The sequence below is a fragment of the Amblyomma maculatum genome, chromosome 4 (assembly GCF_055883805.1).
Source record: "Amblyomma maculatum isolate TAMU_Amacu chromosome 4, ASM5588380v1, whole genome shotgun sequence".
NCBI lineage: Eukaryota > Metazoa > Arthropoda > Arachnida > Ixodida > Ixodidae > Amblyomma > Amblyomma maculatum.
The window spans coordinates 195,267,034-195,284,466 of NC_139347.1; the positions used below are offsets into that span (position 1 = coordinate 195,267,034).

Sequence of the window (17,433 nt, forward strand, 5' to 3'; positions counted from 1 at the left end):
ATCTTTACACAGACTCTCTCACTGCCCTTTAACAGCTTAAGGCCGTTCGACGCACATTCCAAATAACACAGTCTATACATTTGCTATGTTCAAAGTACCCATGCCCTATTCGCATACACTGGATTCGCGGCCATGCTGGCGATCCCCATAACATACAAGCAGATGCTATGACGCATATAAACACATCAGCCGATCCACCACCTTCCCCTCTGCCCCCAGATCCGTTCCTGTCCCACGTTTCCGATTCGCAAGTTCTGCGCCACCGAACACGCGCTCTCATTCCTCCGTGTTCGCACCCTCTCCCCCGTAGTCTTACTCGGCAGGAGGAGGTGACAGTGCGCCGGATCTGGGCAGGGGCGGCTCTGACCCCATCTGTTCGACATCGATCGCGGGAAAAAGACCTACCAGTGACTGACAGGTGCCCTCACTGTGACACTCCACCTGACGTCTGCGATGTGCGCCACTTGTTGTGGACGTGTCCATCAACAACGCACATCAGGCAACGGATAATCATGAAGGTGGGCCTGCGGTGGAATCGCGATAGTGATTATGACAAATGGACAATGGACAATCGCTATACTGCCAACCTTCTCGAATTCATAAGCACAACTGGACTGCACTCCTTCTTTTAACTTTCTATCTCCTGCATCCCATTCCCCCTTTCTCAACTTATGCCTTGTGGCAAACTCTTCGAAAAAAAAAAACATCATCTTCTTCGTGGTCTTGCCGAGGAATGGGAGCAATTTGCTATCGCCAGCTGCCGATCACGCCTCGTGTAAAAAGACAGCACACCGTTGCGCTGTGTAATAAAAACCGTCGTCTTTACCATTTCCAACGGCTTAACGTTCTCTCACTGTGCATTGAACATGGTCGTCTTCAAATTGCATCTGCGCCGCTCCTAGATTCAACCTATGTAAATACGTACCATACTTGTGCGTGATCCCGCCAAAGGCAGAGACCACAGCCGTGCCAGAAAGGCTGCCCTGACTATCGATCAACGAGAAGTCAGAGTAGCCCGTTGCTGAGAAGCTTATCAAGCGCAGAAGCTTGCCAAGATCGAAGCGGCAGAAGCGGCTGCGGCTGATACCTAATGCGCGTGAACCTTGGTTCGAGGATGCTTGAAACTGAACGATTTCGGTCTTGTGCGTAGTTAATCGCGCAGCAGCACGTTCAGCCTTTTTTCATTGCATATGATTGCAAGTGTTCAGCGTAGGAGGAGGAGGAGGAGGTAGATGAGGAGGAAAGGCAGAGAGGTTAACCGCTAAAGGAACTGGTTTGCTACCCTGCACAGAGGGAGAGGGGTAGGTGGCTATAAAAGTTGTGGGTGAGAGAGGGATGGGTGATGACAGTACGGTCACATCTCATCACGTCACAGTCATATCACGCAACATAAAAAATCATAGCCTTTCGATCAGTCCTGTGCTTTTCATAAAGCGGAGCGGTGCCTGGGAGGCCTGCACCGCAGACGATCGCCGTGGCCGGGGACTTAGGATCTTAATTTCAGTTAGTGGGCGTCCATCTAGACGCTCTAGCGCACGGCATAGACACTGTCTTTCCTCGCTGTATATGGGGCACTCACAAGGAATGTGGCCTATAATCTCGTCGCACCCGCAGTTTGTACATGCAGGGCTATTTGCCATACCTATCACAAAAGAATAAGATTTTGTAAGTGCTACACCAACCCACAAGAGGCACATCAAAGTTTGTTCACATCGGGGTAGGCCAGGCGGAAGCCGGAGCGTCAGTGCATTGAGTTAACATGCCTTCTGCAAGAGTATTTGGGTTCGAGCTCGGCTGCGGCGCCCTCTATTATTTCGATGGAATCGAGACGAGAAGAGCCTGTATGCTGCCGGATCTCAGTGCACGTTCAAGAATCCCCTGTAATCTAAACCATTCAAACCACTTTCCTACGGCGTTTCTCATAGCCGATGTAGTTTTGGATGTTAAACCCCATATAATCTAAAAAAGCTATGACAATTGCTCTCTGCTCTTTCGTTGAGGCACACTAGCGGTTTCCAAAGCAGAAAAATAAACCTAAACTGTAAACAAACGGCCATACAACCTTGAAAAAGAAAATTTCAGCTTCTGTCAACCTTTTCACCTCTGAAAAAAAAATATTATTTTTCTCCTCTTGCTCTTTTGGCTTTCACATCTCTAATGGAATAGTGCCCCTGTCAAGCACTATTCAGTGCGGAAGCGCTACTTACCAATGTCAAGCCGGCTTACTGTTCCCATCGTCGTCGAACTGACAAGCGCTGCCAACTCTAGCTTCACCGATATGATGGAAGGATGACATTAGAATCCAGCCTTCCAGGGACCATGGATCCCAGAGGCACGCGGCACCTATATGTTGCAGACACATTCGTGCAGCGTTGCTAGAGCTTGACGTATTATCTATGTCACTCGTGGCGGATTGGGCAACACCCCAGGCGACAGAAACCATAGGCCTAATGTTGGAATGTAGTGGCAACGTACTAGGCTTAAATGGGATGGTCGTTTCCATCACACTCCGGATATTAGGCCCATGGTTGGTCTTGCCTGAGATATATCACGGCCATCCTCATGAAAGTGCCTCAGTGAGGCGAAAGGAAAAAACAGGGACAATGTTATTTATATCTACCATCTATACAAAGATAAACTACCTCACATTAGTGCCTTCGCAACTTATATTAATTTAGCAAGCTGTTCATTCTTTTTCCCCCAGTGCAGGGTAACAAGCCGGTTTCTTTCTTTTGCTGATTAACCTTATCGCCGCCTTTCCTTCTCCTTCATCTCCTCTTCGTCGTTTTACCTCTGCATTTTTTTTTCTTATTTCTCCACATAATACATATACGGAACCCTATGATAACATATCACAGATTACTGAACTCGCCCCAAACAACTGTTCTGTGTGAGCAGTAACAAAACCACCAAGAATAAATTCAGTTTACTACCTGGTTTTCATTTGACGAATTGGATACACTATTTACTAAAATGCAGCACATGCCAGAATGTGCCGTAAACAACTCTAGCCAGCTTAAAATTGGACAATCCGGCTCATGTGAGGACTGGAAAAAGCTTGAGCTGTACAAGAAGCGACTTCTGTTTGTTTGTCTTCGCCTTTAAAATTGAAAAATTTGTTGAGCCTACGTCTGGACTCCATCCTCGACCTTTCAAATTATTTCTACCTTAGCTCTCTGCGGTCTCATCGGGACCTGTGATCATAATGTTTTTCAACGACACATTGGTGGCACCTCGAGACTTATCCTGTGTGAAGGTGTATGCCTTTGTTATATATTTTTTGTCCGACTGTTTCCCTTCACCTTTGCCGTCTCTGACTGGTGGACCTTGCCGGCGTTGCAATTGGCGTTAATGTTCTTGTTTGCTTGCGCTTCTGATCTTCTGCCCACTTTCTTTACTGTATCCTGCACACTGCACTCGCTACTTTAATATCAAATATTCCAGCAGGCGTGGCGAGAAAAAGGGAACACAGATAGAGGAAGAAATCTCTTTAATTCTCAAGAGGAGCACTAGAAAGGAAAGATTGTTACTACAAAAAATTGAACTAAGACGAGATGCTGTGCTTGATGTATTTTATATAGATGTTTCTTTAAGCAAATGGTGGGTGGGAAAAGAAACGTGAGTTTTTAAAACTATTGCTGTTATATGTGCCGACAAATCCACATGTTTTCTTAAGGGGGCAAAACGAATCTTGCTCCCTGGGTTTAAATACTATTCGCGTGTGTTACAGGCCACTGCTTACTGCACATATATCACTAGTACTGATATATGTGCAATAAGCAGTGGCCTGATATCACTAATACTTTAAAATTCCTGGACCCTGACCTGAAGCTCCAAGATGTGGGGCCCTGCACCACGCATCCGTAAGGCCCGTGCGCGCCGCGCATTCGAAGGCCGCGCCACTATCCCAATGCTCCCTGCGCGCGGCCTGTTTCCCTCTCCCCGCTCGTTCGGGGATAACCGGTCCCGCGCGAGGGGGCTACAAAAGAAGGCACGCGCCGCCGTCTCGACCGCTCTTGGTCCCTGCCTCCTCGTTCCTGCTTCGCGCCTGGAGCTTCTGCACGGAAGACGACCCGTAGGCCGCAGCCCCCCGGACGACGACCTAGCACCGACTTCGACGATCTCTGTGAGATTAAAGATGTTTTGTTACACGGCCCGCTGTGTATTTGTCGTGCGTATCCCTCGGGCAGAGGAATCGCCCACAACTTGGCGCCCAACGTGGGGCGCCAGTTGTGGGCGATTCCTCTGCACAGGCCTAATCCAAAGACTATGAGTTTGCTGTTATGTTAAGGGATATGAATGTGACCTGATGTGATGTGGTATGTCTGTGATGTGACTGTACTTACTTCAACCATCCCTCTCTCACAACTTTTATATCCACTCACCCCCTTCCCCCAGTGCAGGGTAGCAATCCGGTTACTTTTACTGGTTATCCTCCCTGCCTGTCCTTCTCATCTTCCTGCCCCTCGTCCTCACTAATACTAAAGGTACGTTTATTTTTCGAGGTGTGTTTATGCTGAGAATTAATGGACAAAACGCCAATTATTGCGCCAAAGATAATCAGTTCACGGCGGCACCAGTGCAACCACACGAACGGGTGATCCGCTTGCACCATCCAGCTTGAGCGGCAGCACCAGTGCATACGCTCCCGTCGCGGGCACCCTCTCCAGGCCGACCAGGTTCTCCAGGATGAAGATGTTCGCCTCGGATAGGGCCCGGTGAGCAGTGTCGACGGTGGCCGCGTCCACGGAGGGCGTGTCTAGGCCCACGCCGAACACGTTGCGCTGTGTCGCAAGGAAGGACGCGGAATCTGGACTCATGGCTGGAAAGTGCTTCTCGCCGTTGGCATCGATGCCCATGTACGCGGTACGGTTCGGCCAGTGCTAATCGCAAAAAAAAGAAGAAAAAAAAAGAAATGAATACCAATGCCAGGCATGTGTGAGTGTTACTGATATGACCCTTCGGTAACCCACATGCGTTTGAGTTAAATGTATATAGATCAAATCAGATTGTTTCTTACAAATCCGACATTGCCTTGAATGATCGCGAGAGAAGCTGAGAACTGCGTCCTGTATAAAACTCGAGCTAAGATGCCAGAAACACGACCGTGGAAAGGACTGCACCGTGCACGTAGCTTATAAACCGAGTTCCTGCGAGGACAGTTCTTCAGTTAACATAGAACCGATCATATTGGTAGCATAGCTACAACTTAACATTCATTAAGAGCGGTCTTTGTACAGCGACCATGACCAAGCGAATCGGCGGAACCCAGAAGAGGGGCTTCATGCTCATGTTGCATGGACCAGAGATCGTGATCTGTTATCGAGTTCCCGAGTTTTCACTTTCACACTGCAATATTCGTTTCTTCCCGGACTACTTGCTGACTACTACTACTACTACTGCTGCGTCTCTCATAGCCTGAGTCGCTTTGGGACGTTAAACCCCACAAACCAGCCAACTACTACCACTACTACTACTACTACTACTACTACTACTACTACTACTACTACTACTACTACTACTACTACTACTACTACTACTACTACTACTACTGCTACTACTGCTACTTCTACAACTACTACTACTACTACTACTACTACTACTACTACTATTACTACTACTGCTACTGCTACTGGTACTGCTACTTGCTTCTACTCTAACAGAAAGGAATGTCATTGCCACATGACCTGATTGCCAGTGGCTGCTTGCAGGCTCTCCTACTGCCATCGCACCTGTCCGCCGTTGTCCGCCGTCGTCTACTGCAGCTTACAATGCAAACCATCGGTTACTACGCCGCAGTTTTTTAGCAGTGTCGCTGCGTGTATGTTTATATCCTGACGTGCGTGTAATGCTAAAGATATGCAATAGAGGCACTACGTAATTGGTGCTTCTTGTGGACGACTTAAGCCATGCGTGAATGTAGAGCATTTAAAGAAACTCAGCTCGGCGGGATTTGTTTGCCGCTGTTTTCAACGAAAAGTTTGCATAGTCACAATATCCCAAATCGCCGTTCTCAGGCCGCATAGAAATGCAGTCGAAATCGTTTGCATAAACGTATACAACAAGAGGTACTTCAACGCACGAGCGGTTCCGTTGGGACGCTTTCCAGCCTGTGCGTTCACAAAAGGCCGAAACCGGTGAAGTTCTGGGCACCCTTGTAAGCAACCCGTGCCAAGGGCTCTGAACGCGTCCGCGAGCTATGAATTTCAATGCAGTAATGAGAAGATGCGTGATTCAAAAGTCTTATTTTGCTCAGAGATTAGCCATGAAGCTTGTCGCAATGTTGACCGCGTGATTTTTGTCTGCATGAAGGTACTCTGAATGCGGACAGTCTACGGCCGCCAGCACAGCGCTAATTTATTTCTGGGGAGCTGTTTTAGTAGTCGGACCTTCTAGGTCCCCCAGAGATAAGTCGAATGCGGAACTCAATTCACCATGTAGCCACGCACTGTCCGGGACTGAAAATCGAATGTGCTGAGCGATTCTCGCATTATTAGCGTGCGTCTTGGCATACAGGTGCATCAAAAGTAATAGAGAGGCCGCGAGAAGTGGCCGAACTGTAAAATAATTAGAGGGCCTCTTAGATGTCTCTTGAAAGGAGAACGGCAAAATCCTACCCTTCCTCTCCGGTCATTTGCATCTCATTATTTTTCTATTAACGCTTGCCTCACTCTGTTCGCCTCTTTCTGTTTGTCTCTCTCTCTCTCTTTTCCTCTTCCTTTTTGCCTCGCCATTTTTCTCTTATCGTTTGCCTTTTCCTCTTCAGTTCTTTCTTTCCTGTTTCGGCCTTGTTATGATTACCCTGACTGTTTGCCTGTTCTCTTTCGTCGTTTGACATATTAGTCGTTTAGTTGTCATGATGAATCATGTCTATACATTGTAGTGATTATCACTCATAACTAAGCATGTTTATTCATTTCCAATAAGCTGCCGTCATTACAAGTCGTCGTTTGATATATATTGGTTGTTTCGTAGCCATTAGCAGTCAAAATGAGTCATGCCTAGTCATTGTAGTGATTACCACTCATCGCTAAGCGTTTTTACTCATTTCCGATCAGTTGCGATCATTGCAAGTGGTAGTTTGGCATATTCATCATTACAAATCCTTATTAATTATCACTGTTAGTCATTAGCATTAGTAATACACTCTATCTATGTCAATAACTATCATCATCAATCGTTTTCATTCTTAACCACTTTTCTCACACGTCCACTATTTGCGAATAACACATGAACACTGAGATGCGAAGCACAGCTCTCGGGCACAGACTTTCGTTCCATGAGCCTTAAAACTGCATACAACCGCATTCAATCAGCAGATGTGCAGCAGAGAGCGATAGTCAGTCGGCAAGTCCTATTCACCCATCTCGATGACGATTCTCGCCTTTCCGCCGGCACAACCAAGCCGCGCTGCTGACATCACTGCTCTCCAGGGACCCTTCGAATCCTTCATGCAAGTTTGCATTGTTTGACCACGCCGTGCACAAAATGTTGACTTTCGGTAGCGCGCGCTTTCTGGTTCACCAGGAATGACATAATTTTTGTTTGCGTTGCCGCCATGGTTCGCGCTTCAAGTGGCGGCCGGCGAGCTTGAAAGCAGCGCGGCTTCGTTTGTCCCGATGATAAGGCGAGCATCAGGTCCTCGATATGAGTAAAGCCGGATGTGCTGACACCCACTCGCTCTCTGCTGCACGTTTATGTGGCGGAACACTTGCTGAAAGAGGGCACCGGCGTGCAGCTTTGGATAGTTTGGGCACCACTCGCGTGCTCCGTTTCACTTTTGGTGAGCCTGTACATTCCACTGGCGCTTAACAAATCGATCTTCACTTTTGAAGCAGCACCGAAAGAGGAAAATTTAAATGATGCAAAATTGAGCCTTCCGCTTTCAACCCAATTCAATTGCCCTCTACTCGATCTAGCAAGCGAGCATTCCGAGCACTGCGATAAACAATGGAGCTACGACAAACTGCTGAACAGCCTAGCCGACGTCGTTGGCCCTATATCGCCTGTTTCATTCACATGTGGATACTATCACAAATTGCACCGTTTCACTCCATCTCAGGGCGATTAATGTTACGAGTACAATTAGTGGTCATGTGAGAGTGGTAAAAGAACTACCATGCTGTACACATTTCCTATTTTCTAGTAGTATCGGCTGCTCGCTTGAATAGCGCCTTCGGAATTGGCGCACTTCGAGAGAGTTGCCGTATGCGTACGAAGGGTAGGCAAGTGCAACCGTTACACGCTATCTGTTATTGACGCTATGCGCAGCCCCGAGTTTTTCTGCCGTTAGCGCACTGCGCAGCAGGCGCGCTAGCGATGTTAAGGAAGAATAACGTGACTACAACAACTACTCATTGCATACTCAGCCTTCAGGCTATGTGCTGAGTGGCAGGATCTATGTTTTTTCTATGCTTATCGCACTGCGTGGCAGGACTAACTGCGTAGCCGCAACTGCTTACTGACTACTAAGAGTTTCAAGAGCTTATCTTGTAAGCCGTCTTTCTTCTATTTCTTTATACTAGCAACGCGGCACATTGATATAAAATCCGTTTCGGGTGCAAGAAAACCGTGATTAGAATCCCGCATTGTGCTCAATTTTCCCGAATAAAAAAAAAGAATAGCTGTGGTTTAGCTCACGGCTAAACCTGGAGTTACGCGAGAGCTATCTTCATGGCTACGCTTAGGTTTGGCTTGAAAGTAAAGACATGGCTTTTGCACATAGTAGTTTTTTTTTACGATATTTATTGCCTCAGGGTATCAGTAGCGTATGAGATGAAGAATGAACTAATGATTGAATGGAAAAAGGTTGGCTGATTTGATGAAGTCCAAGAGGGAGCGATGATGTGGTCCCCGCGTCCAAACGAGATACAAGGCACGATTGCTTGCTGAAAGGCCAGCTATCGTCAAGTGCCAGATTCTTGTCGGTTTCACAGCTGGGCAGACTCACAGCAAATGGTGAATGTCGGCTTCTACATTTTCGTCTTTACATATCGGACACCCTGGGTGGGGATATAAGTATCGAAAGTGAGACCACGTCCTAGGGACAGCTGGTGTGAGGGCAACCCCGACCCGGATCCTACTAAGCGCAACCTCCTCTGCACGGGTGAGACCACGGGGAGGGATACCGCTCACAGAGGGATAAGAGCACGTGTGCGGCACCGGAGGTGTTCCTTTCTTGATAGAGCGAGGATAGCGTCGTCCACATTAGGAGCTGTGGTAATGATGAATCTTGGGTCACGAGGCGCGTCGTTAAATCTGCTTGACTTTGGGAAGGCAGACGGTCCCGTGGGACCCACTCAACACGCAATGATTGTGGGATGCGTTCGTAGGCTGGTGAATGTCTTGAAATATTTTTGGGCAATGGCTGACACGTCGGAGCCAACGTACCACTTGAAGTGCGTCAGTGGGGATGACAACTTGGGCTGTAGGGAACATATTAATGGCGGCGACGGAGCAGAGCGCCTCCTGAACTGCCACGAGCTCAGCACAGAAAGATGTAGGTTGTTCTGAAAGTTTAAACGTAGCGGTCTGATTTAAACTAGGTGTCCACGGGCAGTAGATTGCTGTTTTTTATTCACAGCCTTGTATGCCTGCATCCACGTGCCATTTACAATGAATCCTTGAGGAAGGTGAGCATCTTGCTCTTCAAATCTCTGGCGAAGGGACGACGCCGAGTTGCCAGACGTTGGTCTACGGTTACCTGTTGGCTTGTTGTCGCCTAACTGTACAAACTTCCAGGGAGGGAGAACTGGCTCAGGTGGCTGAAGAATAATATGTGAGGTTGAATACGTCCTCACTTCTTACATGGAATGCGATAAAGGGGCTTTAAGTCTGCGCGCATCATGGCACTGCTGCACCAGCTCATCGATGGTGTTGAACTGTGCATGCTCCTGTAATGCTATGACCGGAGTGATTCGTGGAAGGCATGTAATAGTTCTCATAGCTTCTCGATTCACAGCTTAAAGGCGATTCTATGTTGCTCTTGTAAGATATTGGAACTGGGCTTGATAAACAATACGTGGCTGCAGCATCGCTCTCACCAACTGGCGTGCAAGAGGCTAGCCAGCGCCATCCGTTTTCAGAGCAATTCCTCTAATCAAACCCATAGTCTGAATAGCTTGCTTTTTTGCCTGAGAAAGCCAAGCAATCCCTGATCCTAATTAATGAATCGTTAAGCCCTGAATTTTTACTCTCGAACCTTCCTGTAGTGGGGTGCCGGATAGACAGAGACGAATTGAATTTGCAGTACGTTTACGGCGTCTCCAGCGGTTAGCGACACACGTGTATGTAGTTTTACACACAGAAAGCTGAAGGCTAATGAAATAAGCGTAATAGAGGTGATATCTAAAGCTGATTTAAGGGCAGCCTCCTGAGTGAGCAGATTTTGGTGAGTGCTCCATACCGTGATGTCATCAGCGTGTTGCAAAAACTTGATTTCAGGGATGTCAAGTAAGCGCCATGCCAGTGGAATGAAAGCAATATTAAACAATGTCGGTGACAATACTGATCCCTAGGGCATGTCACGTAGAGAAGCGAATGAACCAATTGCGTCACCACTGAGGCGTAGTGCAAATGTTCTTCCGTCCAAAAATGATGCGACAAAATTGCGCACTCTCAAAGGGAGGTGGAGCATGTCAATGGAGTTCAGGATTGGAGAATGACTAATGTTGTCGTATGCTTTTTCAACTTTCTCTGCCAATATGGTGCTCGCATTGCGGCTGCGGGTAGATGGCAGAACTGCTGATGCCACTACCGCCAACCCGTCCTCTGTACATATGTATGGATGAAATCCAATTTGAGCGGGGGGGGGGGGGGGGGGGATTTGGGACGTTAAACCCTACAAACCAATTTGAGCGGGGTGATAAAAATTGTCTGTTCTAGCCACCAAGAAAGTCGTGTAGCCAGCATTTTGTCCGCAAGCTTGCACTGCGTTGATGTTAAGGAGATTGGACGCAAGTTGGCGATGTCTGTTGGCGGTTTCCTGGTTTGAGAATCGGGATCACGACAGCGGATTTCCAGCTATCAGGTACGACACCATGCAGCCATACATTGTATAGAGTGTCTAGTAGTTGAGGAAGTGCAACGGCACTCAGGTCCTTGTAAACCTGCTACTGAAATTTTGTCCGGGCCAGGCGCTGTTTTTCATTTCGCCTCATCATTTGCAGCTCAGGCATAGAAAAGGGGCTCGCAATTCCATCTGCGCCAGCAGCAGATGGTACTGTGTGTGCATCTGCAGGGATACCTGCCGAATAAACATTTGTAGCTGAAGTAGGTAATGTATCATACCATAAGAAAAATTTTCGTGCTGCTTCTTTCGTTTCGCGAAATCACCCGGCGAGAAATTCGCTGCAAAGCATGCCGTTCCTGCTGCATCAGTAGAACGGCGACCATGTTCCACTGCGCAAAACATTCGCCAAAGTGAGGCATTCGAGGATTTAGCAAAACTTTTTTCGCACCATACATGCCCCTGGCATCGCGAGAGATGACGTTCATATCTCCGAGCCTTAGCAGTAAGATAATGCAGTCGTGTACCTGCCGCGGTGGTCCAAAGCCCTCCACTGTGTTACCGCTCTCTCTCTCTCTGTTTTCACTGCCACCTTCGCGATGACGCGATAGCGTAAGCTACAAGCCCACATATAAAGCCCAGCTTTAACTGGGCCGTATGAACGTGCCTGCGTGGCCTAGGGTTAACCTGAATGCAAAGGTTTTGGCAGGCCGATTGTGATATCACCCTCCCATATGAAAGGAGAGGCCCAAGTTGGCAGCTCTTGCCAAACGTGATGCCAGGAACTCCTAGGTCCAGTTAGTGCTCGGTCATGTCAACTGCCAGCTATCGCCTCCCACGACATACTACTACTACTTCTTCTTCTTCTAGTGGTTGCTAGGCAACGGCTCGAGGTCAGTGCGACTACGGCTAAGGTGAGGCCACGATGATCGCGGCGAAGCGGCTGGCGTAGTGTAGCTCTCGCTACAAAATTCCGCATGTCGATGGGATTGCATAATTAGGTATAGGTGTGGCCTGACCCAGGTGACCACCACCGGCAACATAATTCTTCACCAATGCACAATTTCGCCACCCTGGTGTAGTAATCGGCCACCACCTAATGTAAATACTACAATAAACCGCCGGTCTTGAATCCCCAGCGGCTGCGGAGAAACTTCCCACGGCGGTAGTCAGGCCTGCGACGTCGCGAAGTTTGAGAATATTTGGCTTCGGACAGGCCACCATTGGAAACTGAATCTGGCTGTTTAACGCCAGAACTCTATCTAGTGAGGAAGGCTTAATAGGATTGTTCGTTGAATTAGCCGGTACTTAATGAAGTTGCAGGATTACATATGAAGCACTATACGGCTCAAAGGACGGGTTATTACAGTGCTATCGAGGTTTAGCAGGGAGACGAGAACTAAATGTAGTATATCGTCAATAAGCGCTTTGCAGATAACATACAGAGTTCTATAACATTAATGACAGGTCGACGCTCATCCAATAAGCTAAATGCGTGGTACAAAGAGAAGGTTGTGCAGGCTCATGTGCCTGTATGTCATGTTAGGCTGGTAGTCGAAAGCTTATATGGTGATGTAGGATCGGCAATGAATAAAGTAAAATTTAGAAGGACGCTCAACCTTCGCCCCATAAGTAAACGTGGTAGGGCCTTTAAAGTCGCCGTTTCTCTCCACAATTCCAAGAAATATTTTTTCGAGGTTGCGTTGTGCACTACAGAAAAAGAAATCACGCCAGGAAAGGGAATCGCGAATCAGCCTCGTCGAAGGAGGATTCTGTGAAAAGGCGACAGTGCGCAGTAGGAGTGTATAATGGCGACGGCCGTAAAACGGCAGCATCCTGCTCGAATCGTGCTCACCTGCCTTGCATACGTCGCCGCTGGGCTCAGATCGAATTCATTCCACATCGCTGTGAGACAATCGACGCATCAGGAACTAGTCGCGGGCGGCAAAAACCAAGAAATTACGTAATGGCGGAAGAGGCTAGAGCAGCTAGAAACTCCGCTTCTCGTGACCGCCGCTGGGAGGAAGTGGCTATGAATGAACTAATAAAATTTTAGTAAGGAAGAGTGCCAGTCAAGGAAACACAGTACCTCTCCAGAGTATTTCGCCGTTTGCTTAGTGAAGTCTCAGATAGCTGGATTGAGAGCAGTTAGGCATAAGATTAATGGAGAGTGCCTCAGTAATCAGAGTAATCAGATGACTTTGTCTTGCTCTCGCGACGAACTCAAAAGGATGATTAATGACCTACGTGCGAAGCGAAATAGTTGGCCTAAAAGCTAATATGCAGAAGACGAAAGTAATGTTCAACAGTCTCAAAAACGAGCAGCAGTTAGCTATAGGCAGCAAGGCACTGGGAGTTTTAAGGGGTCACGTATACTTATGACAAGTAACAGCCGCATATCCAGGTTACGAAAGGGAAACACCTAGTAGACGTTGCGACGTAGCGGTTCTATACGGCGTCATACACGACGTTACTGGGTTTGTGTCAATAAGGACCCCGCAGCGAGCTCTGAAACGAAACATTGCAACTGTAACGTTCCTGCAGGAAGCATGCAGGATGGGTAAGGGAACAAGCGCGCGTTAATGACGTTCTAATAGAAATGAAGGACAAATGGACATGGGAAAGGTCATGTAATGCGAAGACAAGGTATCCGTTGTTCTTTAAGGGTGGCAGGTTGGATTCCAAGGGGGAGCATGCTTAGCAGGGCTTGGTAGAAAGTTTGCGGGGATCAAGTTAACGCTGCTTACAGAGGACCGGATTAAAGGGGAGAGATATGGGAAAAGCCTTTGCCTAGAGTGGCTGTAGTCAAACTGGCGATGACGGTGATGATGACCATGACTTCGTTTTCAGACAATTATGAAGCGGTTATGGACCGCGTTTGCAATAGCTGTTTATCTCTTGAAACCCGCCTCATGGACAATCAAACCCAAACAATTTTTTTGCCCGTAGCTGACCTCCGGCTAGACCAGTTTTTTTTTCTTTGCTTTTCTTGAGCTCATATGATAGTGTTCTTCCATTATGATCCGGAAGACAGCAAAAGCGAATCGCAGGTTGCAGGTTGTAAAATCGTAGCCAGCAACCTTAAGCCGGTTTCACTTGCTTCTGCCGGGTGGTGGCCAGCAATGATGGTAAGCCGTGCGATAAACGAAATAATTAATTGAGTAATCGCAATGATTTAGGAACAGCCTCCTAGCGTCGGTCCCTGTAGCTTACGCTTCGTGCGTAAGGGGCAACAAGCTCCAAGTTAGTGAATCTGAGGCTCGTAGAAGGCCCTAATCCCACTAATTCTCGACGCTGGTATAGTAGTTTTAAATATATGCAAGAATTTAGTACATTCAAAAGTGACTTTTCAAAGTGATGATGCTTCTGCACGTTCTAGTCCTAACAAACAGAGATATTTAGATGTTTGCACAGGTACAGCGGGAGTAATATTTTGCTTACCTTTGACTGACCTGTGTGAGTCACAAAAAGACAACCATTCGGAAGACGTCCGTGCTGTTGCTCCCAGTTCACTATGTCGTCCGTAGACAGAAGGTATTCAGAGTTCAGAGCAACTTACTCCCGCACATCAACACGTGCTATAGGCGGGAACAGAAGCCTGTCCAGCGGTATCTGAGTGGCGTCCCAACCGTACTTGTAGAAATGCACAGGAGCGTCTAAATGGGTACCTCCGTGGATGACGTTTTCCATGACATCTTCCTGGAACCTGCGTGGGCAGCAAGATCTGGGTCAGTTCGTGCCTCTTCTTTGTGAACGTAAAAATTACGGTACGCAAATTACTGCTACTCTACTATAACTTTTAGCTGACTATTCGAAACAGGAATCCATGAAAGCACAATTCCATCAAATGTGATAATATCTTTCACGTTTTCAGAGAGCAGCTCTAAGCGTTAAGACCTGCCTCAGTCGAGATTTTTTAGAGCGTCCTGTTGTAAGAAGGTCCAGGAACTTGGCACCGTACAGCAACAAATAAGCACGGTACGAATGTCCTCTCCCTATGGCAGCAACACAGACTGATTTTTGTAACACCTTTGTTTACCAGAACACACATGGGAGAAATAGGTTGATTTGCAGGGGGGGGGGGGGAGGGTTAGATTGATATTTATGTTCCTTCTTGTATTTTTAAATGAAGTTTCATTTTTCTTTCAACATTTATTTAACATCACTGTCGCCATGTTTCGTTTATTATTGGGAAGGTGCACACCACGTTTAATATTTTGTTCTTTATGGGAGCCGCGCTGAACCAGTGGCTTTTAGTGAAGCGCTTTATGTGTTTGTTTTTTTGCCGCTTATATTTACAGGTTACCCGGCAAATGAATTTACCTCTCTCTTTTTCCTTTACCAAATTTGGCCACGTCCATCTTGCGGTACTTGATACTTAATTCAAAAGTTGTTACGATCCACTCCATGACACCCTTTCTTTTCCCAGAAGCACAAATGCTTATATGTTACTGAACTTGGAGGTAAAGAAGTAGATTCTTTGAAAGTGAAGTTGCCCAGGCCGCGAGAATTTTAATCAGCAATCAACGAAATCAAAGAGTAAATTTAAGTAATATTTTTTCACGGGTGATTGTTTAAGTATTTACAAATTTTTATTTTAAAACTTGCGAGAGATAAGTTGGTGCTGTCTGTGCAGGTGGATTGTAAAGCAGAGCGAACCTTATGTATCTGATAGCGTTTATTGGTTAGATAATCAATTGCCAAAAATTAAGTAATCAATTTTTATCTTTTATTTTAAGGATAAATATTGCATTGCGAAATAGGCGACTCTCAAATTACAAAGTATTGAAAGTCAAAACACGCATCTGAAAGGTCGCTGAGTTGGATTTACCTCGATGCAAAATTTTTTGACTGTCGTTTCTCGCACATTTAATGCATCCAATACAAACGCCACTTGAGTATTTATTGATGGTAAAAAATTAATATAACATCAACGGCGATACCACTCTCATAGGGGCTATTTTAAAAATCTCCAATGCTTTAGATCGCGCTCAAGAGCTGTTAAAGGCGCTTTTTGATGTTCGATAATTCGAACTGCGTTGCCGATTAAGAAAAGTTCAAAACTCAGCAAAACTCAGCAAACTCAGCATGTTAACGGCCTTCAATTACGGATTATTATTGCTCTTTGAAATCAGAATAAAATGTTGCCTGTTCACTTAAGTTCAGAACTCGTCTAATTGTTATGATTTAGGGTGGACATAATGGTTGTACCACTGTGAGCTTCTCCGTATAGATGCCGCACAGAAGTATTCCTCGCAAGTTTTGTAAAAAAAAATTCTGAACACTAGAATGTTATCTGGTATAAGTACCCCTATTATTAACAGCAATGGCTGGTATGATCAACGGAAAGTCCAGGCTGTAATAACCAAAATGGTGTAGTTGTTAGACAACCGTAATGTAATAAGTACCTTGAGCATTGTTTAGCCAAAAGAAGCAACGGCACGAGGAAGAAGCACGCTTTGAGGTACCTGGGAACGTAGACAAACTTCCAAAAACCAGTAAGAACTCGGAAGCACTAGAAAAGGAGGGATGCTGGAAATTAACGGTTATTTTATTTTATTGACGATGGTACCCTCCAGCGCCAAGGAGTTATATCAAGGGAGTGGGCTTCACAAATAGCGTCAAGTTATACAAAGCAAACAATTAATCTATTTCAGTTATTTTTCTTGATATTTCACCTGTAACCATCTGCGATGTAAGAAAGTCGGATCTGATTAGAGCAGCCAAAAAAAATTTCTTTCGCAGCTTTTGCTGTTTAAACGCACTTTTATGTTCAAACTAGAAGTTCTGAAAGGGAAATGCTAGCATTAGGCTGTTAATTCTTGCTGACCTTCAGCGATCGTTAAGCTAACGCGACCATTTTATTTGCGGCACATTACAGCATGATATAAGTGCGCCCTATATACGTTTGCCTACGTTTTTTCACGCACTATGCATGCTGTACCATGCTCATACCATCCAACTCTTGTGGAATCGTAGATCGTCACGTTGAGTCTCTAGTATCCGTTGTCATCCCAGTGGATGAGAGAGAGATATATATATATTTTAATGGCAACAGGAGATGTCTGCCTGGTGGTAAGCCTAGCATGCTACTCCTGATGAGGATTGAGGGATGAGGGTGACAGAGTGTGGGAGGGGAAGGGGAAATAAATGAGAAAAAAGAGAATTGGTGTCGCACACTTTCACACGCACATAATAACCCAGTGGATGGTCGACTCGTTGAAATGGTGCGATAGATCCACGATGCAGGGATGAAACATTGAACCCGGTGCCCTTCACTGCGGTTTGACATCCTCAAGACTGTAAAAGGAAACCATAATAACAAAAAAGTCCTCATTTCAGCGAAAAAAAAGTATGTGGCTTGCTTGAACTTGGACGAACTCGAGAACTCAACGGGGTCTCCTTGACGAAACCTGAGCTGTGTG

The 17,433-nt window shown here is 46.4% G+C and overlaps 1 pseudogene across 1 annotated transcript; it reads right to left on the minus strand.

Annotated features, from left to right (window-relative positions):
- Positions 1 to 4,521: 4,521 nt before the first annotated feature.
- LOC146193944 (uncharacterized) lies at positions 4,522 to 17,032 on the minus strand (annotated as a pseudogene). The gene is made up of 3 exons (XR_014706499.1): positions 16,964 to 17,032; positions 14,450 to 14,714; positions 4,522 to 4,883 (listed from the first exon to the last, which is right to left on the minus strand). The product of XR_014706499.1 is annotated as an uncharacterized LOC146193944 (transcript).
- Between the last annotated feature and the right edge of the window lie 401 nt (positions 17,033 to 17,433).